Here is a 6,000-nt window from a genome sequence, read left to right on the forward strand (position 1 = left end):
ACAAGACTCTCTTCATCAAGAAGTCAAATGCAGAAATAATTCTTGTGCAAATCTATGTTGATGATATCATCTTTGGTGCTACACAAGATAGATTGTGTGAAGAATTTGTGGTTGCAATGAAAGGTTGCAAGCTAGATAGAAAGAGCACAAGTGGCATTTGTCACCTTCTTGGCTCAAGCCTAATCTCATGGCATAGCAAGAAGCAAGCATGTGTTGTTCTCTCTACTGCTGAGGCTGAGTATATTGCTGCTAGAAGCTGTTGTGCACAAATTTTGTGGCTCAAACAACAACTTGCAGACTTTGGATTACAAATCAACAAGGTTCCTTTGATGTGTGATAACACAAGTGCCATCAATCTTACCAAAAATCAGATTCAGCACTCAAGGACCAAACATATTGAGATAAGGCATCATTTCATCAGGGATCATGTACAAAATGGGAACTGTGAAGTGAAGTTTGTGGAGACCAAACTGCAGTTAGCTAACATCTTCACAAAACCATTACCAAAATAGAGGTTTTTCTTCTTAAGAAATGAGTTAGGTATTCTTGATCTTAATAATCTCTCCTAAATCTGTTTTTTGATACATGCTAAAGTCTATTTGTGAAGACAAATAGGGGGAGAATTAATTGGTTCTTGTATATCTTTTTCTGATATTGTATAATCTGTTAAAAATCTCTAATATGAAAGTGTTTTCTGTTGCTGCTGATTAAAACAACCAATTGTTTCGTGTAAACAACCGATTATTTATCATGCTTTATGCTTGGAATATGTAAAAATCTAACTTGCCGCTGTAAGAAGCATTGGGTAGTATAAATGCTATTTTTTTGCAGGTACTGCTTCAGATTCAATAAGAACAAACACAAACACCAGGGATTTGTCTTCAACAAATAGGGAGAGATTGTTGAACCAAGTGGTGTTCAAGATTTGAAGAATCCAAACCCTATGAAGGATGTTGAAGCCTTTGATGTGCTTGGTGTTGCTGTGCTGGTTTAGTATAGTTCTGGGGTAGTTTGAATATTGTAATCCACCCCTTGATCGAATCTAAAGCATAAGCATCTCAATCTTTGTGAAAGTAAAATGTTTTCAAACTAAGTTAAAACAACCGATTGTTTTGTCGAAACAACCGATTGTTTATACTTAGATGTTTTGAGAAAAAGATTGAAAACTATTTTTAAAATGGTTGAACTGTTAAGAACCAAAACAACCGATTGATTCGAAGAAACAACCGATTGTTTGTTTTGGGACCATAACAAAAAAACTGTTTTATCTTTGACTGAGCATTAAATGATTTAACTGCTTACGCTCCAGTCATTAAATGCTTTGACCAATCTTTTAATGCAATTTAAGAGTTTGTTAAGATTTGATAAAAAAAACTACATCTTTGAATAAATTCAGAAAAACAGATTTGACAATAAATCTTTGACTAGTTTTTGCTAAGAGTTTTTGAGTTTTTCAAAGAGCTGAGATTGCTGAAAGTGAGTGATTGATCAAAGTTGTGGAATAGGATTATGCTTGTATTGATTTCAGATTATCTTCTGCAACAAGTTTAATCCTTGTACTCTGTAAAAACAAGTTTCGTTTCTGTGTTTGCTGAGATTGGTTGTGTGTTCTTGAGGGGATCAAGATCAGCAATCTTAATGTTGGTGTGTTGGCCAAGGAGAGTGTGTGTCTTGAGGTGTTCAAGGTCATTCTCTTGGTTGTTGTGTAAGAGATCAAGTTGTGATTGCTTAGTGGATTTCCTCAGGGTTTCTGAGAAGACTGGATGTAGCTCTGGGTTTGGAGTGAACCAGTATAAACATCAGTGTGCAATCTTTCTATCCCTATCTCTTTAAATTAAGTTTTGTTATTTGATAACTAGTATAAACAACCGATTGTTTCGGTAACACAACCGATTGTTTTTCCAGTATTGTGCCTTTGCTTTATGTTTTGAAAAACTGATTTCTTAATCAAGGTTTTCTTGAAGTATTCTAGGCTTAAAAGTTTACGAAAATCTTTCTTAACCAATTCACCCCCCCCCCCCCTCTCGTTTAAGGCCATATATACTAACACTATGGGCATATCGCTGTACCTCACAATCCACCACACAAGAAACCCCCTACGGTCTCACATACGACACTGAGGCTATGATACCAGTAGAGGTCGGCGAACCGTCTATTAGACGCACCCTCTTCGACCTATCCCTCAACAAGGAAAGCCTAGCGGTCGGTCTCGACCTTTTAAATGAGCTTCGCAACAAAAGCAAGATACGAGAAGCAGCGTGCAAGCTCCGAGCGTCAAGAAGGTATAACTCAAAGGTTCGGCCCAAAAGCTTCCACCAGGGCGACCTCGTCTGGAGAATGCGCAGCAACGCTAGGAAGTCGGACGACAAGTTCTCATCAAATTGGGAAGGGCCATTCCGAATCCGAGAAGTAGGAGAAGGAGGAGCCTATCATCTAGACAACTATCAGGAAAAATTGTACCAAGGACGTGGAATGCCACGCACCTAAAATTTTATTTCAATAAACATGAATAAAATATACGCACTATTTCCTCGCCCGACTACACCACTGCTCGGAGAGGTTTTAACGAGGCTTTTTCTACAAAGAATTGTGCAGGCTGCGAACGACACACACAGCTCGGTCAGGATGTAGCCCTAACCGGCATACCCTCCTGAAGCTCACACACGCCTCGGCTAGGATGTAGCCCTAACCGGCATACCCTCCCAAAGCCCACACATGGTGGCCAGGGCAAAGCCTCAAACGGCACACCCTCCTCAACATCTCACCTCATGGTTCGGCCAAGATGAGGCCTCACACGACATTCCCTCCCGACACCTAAACACACTACACAAGGCTCGGTCAGGACGCAACCCTAACCAACATGCCCTTCCGACGCCTACAATTATCCGTCAGCCAGAATAAAGCCTCACTCGGCATATCCTCCGACGCCCCAAACAACTTCGCTGACATTACTTCGATTAAAACTCGTTCATTAAAGGTCACTTAAGCCGACCGACGTTAGTTAATTCCAGTTACTTTGCTGATATCACTTCGATTAAAACTCGTTCATTAAAGGTCACTTAAGCCGACCGATGCTAGTTCATTCCAGTTACTCTGCTGATATTACTTCGATTAAAGCTGTTCATTAAAAGGTCACTCAAGCCGACCGGCGTTAGTTCATTCCAGTTACTTCGCTGACATTACTTCGATTAAAACTAATTCATTAAAGGTGCATTCCTGTCGACCGGTATTTAACCCATTTTAGTTATTTCGCGATATTGGCTCGTTAAAGTTCGTTCGTCCAAACTCACTCACACTGACCGATCTAACGTACTTGCAAGCATCAAAGAAAAAGGAAAAGCAGCATATTCCATTAAAAAGTTCAAAAGTGGGGACAACACCCTAGCCCCAAGGGGACAACCAAAAAATTACAAAGAGCCGTCGCCCTAATTTTCAACATTCAGAATGGCGGTGGAAGGATCGGCCTCTTAAACAGCCTGACCGTCACCTGCAGGGACCAAGCGGTCGTTGACAAACTCCATCTCTTAGTCGAATCGACCTGAAGGTGGAGGGCGCACCTCGGCTTGGCGAACGACCAGATCGAAGCTCTGGTTGATCAAAACCATGGTATCTTACATGTCTTCAGAACCTCGGCATCGGTCGCCTCCTTCCCCTCACGCTCGGCGGTAGCTTCCTCCTCCAATAGAGCCGCCCGGCGATCGGCCGCCTCCAAAGCCTTCCGGAGTAACACAATCTTCGCGGCCTTGTCGACATCGGCCTTCTCCACCTCGGCCAGCCTATTCTTGCGCAGCTCTAGCTCCGCGGCTTGCATGCACAACTTCTTTTTATAAGTTGTGTTGGCCTCCATGGCCTGCTTCAGATTGTGCGCCGCCTTCTGAAGGTCATGCTCGAGGCGCGACACATCCTCCACTCAGCCCCTCCGAGCGTCGACGCCTCGGCGCACCAGCACCAACCCGCGGCAGATCATCTCGACGCCGTTGTCGAGAAGGTTTTCCTCGGGGACCGACCCGATCACCCCCTCGAGGTCGGGAGGCAGGTCAAAGCTAACGGCCCAAGAGAAGGACCGATCGCCCCCAAGCAACACCAGGGATGAGCCACCCGAAGTAGTCACGGGCACGGCCACCGCAGTTGGAATTGGGCGATTGAAGTCATCAGTACGCGGCGACATAGCCCTCACCGTTCGGCTAGGAGGGGGGTCGGCAACTGCCCCGCTGCCCTCACGGTACGGGCGATATTACTCCCCTCTCGGCCACGTTTCTTGGAGCTCTTAGAGAGGCCCGCCCGGGCAGCCTCCTCGGTGGGGGCCTTGGCACCAGCAACCCCCCTCTTCTCGTTCAGTTTGCTTTTGAAGGAGTTCAACATACCGATCGCTTGCGGTATTCCTCTCTTGGCAATTTCTGAAACAGAAAAAATCAATCAGATAGAGAAGAAAAAACAAAACCAACGAACGGTAGACCACATACCCTCGAAAGTCGTCGCGCGATCGGTCACCGTGTACAGCAACATGAGCGGCCGAGCGGGGAGCTTCTTGGGGAGACTATCGAACAAAGAAAAGATCAATCGCTCATGCTCACTCGGATAGACCGGTCGTGGCCAGTTTGTGATCTTTGTAGGTTTCCTCGTCCAGAACAAAGGAAACCGAGACTGGCCAACCTCGTCAAAAAAGTAGCGTGTACCGGCCGACTCCATGTACACCTTAAAGAACTTCTCTTTGAAATTCTTATAAGAGGTCGTAAAGGCCTTGAATAACACGCTACCGACCCGACTTACTATGGAATGCCAACCGACCACCTTGGCCAGATGGGACGCGTAGAAATGCAAAAAACACGAAGGAAGAGGACGCACCCCAAACGTCCGACACACTATGCGAAAGGCTTGCATAGACGCCCACGAGTTGGGATGCAACTGGGTCGGGGCCACATTGAGTTCCCTAAGGACTCCGGCCGTAAAGGCATCAAAGGGAAGGGACACATGGAGGTCCGCAAAAAGACAACTATACATGAAAAAGAAGGGGGGCTCGGTGGATGACCACTCCCTATATACACGGTCCTCCAGAGAACAAGGGCCAAATGCCAACAAGGACTCCTCGACCGAAGCCTTTAAAACAGGAACGTCGTTCAAGAACTCGGCCACAGAGGTGTCCGTGTAAAAAAAGGACGACATCTCACACACCTTGGGGTCAACCCAGGCAGGCCCCACATGAGGACGCGGTCGTTCCAAAGGGACCGACCTATCCGGCACATTACCAGCATCGTCCCTCACCCTCTCCGACGGGGTAACAGCATTCCCAACTTCCCCGGCCGGAGCAACCTTGTTAGACGAAGAGGAGGACGAAGAGGATGACGAACAGGAGGGAGGTTCGGGAGGAGATTTAGAAGAAGAAGTTGGACCCAAATGAGCAGACATGACTAACCTTTAGGCGAACAAAGGAAGTAACCAAGATCGGTTGGATTCGTTCGAGGTGTCGGAGCTCAACCAAAGATAACGCGTAGAACACAACTGTTCCTAGTCCCTATTTATAGCCCGAAAGGACCTCGGAAACCCAAACGTCACAAAATCTCAGCCATTGGATGTGCTTGATCCAATGGTCCATATCGCTTGGCGCCCAAAAACCCCCTCATAAATGGGCGTCACATCAGTCGATCAGACGCCCCTTACTGTCACTTCATTCATCATTGCATGAACCGCCTGAAGCCCACTCTTCAAACTCTTCGGTTGTACCACCTCTCGAGCCTGGGAGGCAACTGTACTGGGATGGCCGACCGTTGTACTCGGCTCGGCCGACTCAGCAAACCAAACCCTAACCCAAACGACAAGGTCGACCACGTGGCACATGTGGCCGACCGACATGCGGCGCTTAAGTCAAGGTTGACCAGATTAGCAAGACTAATCCATGGTTAAGAAATGACCTAACTCAACCCTAATCGCAAACCAACCCCCTAATTCGGCCCAACAACAAGGGCCCATCAAGGTAATATAAATATCACGCATTCCAAGGAG

This window comes from Phaseolus vulgaris, chromosome 3, assembly GCF_051622355.1.
Source record: "Phaseolus vulgaris cultivar YP4 chromosome 3, ASM5162235v1, whole genome shotgun sequence".
Taxonomy (NCBI): Eukaryota; Viridiplantae; Streptophyta; class Magnoliopsida; order Fabales; family Fabaceae; genus Phaseolus; species Phaseolus vulgaris.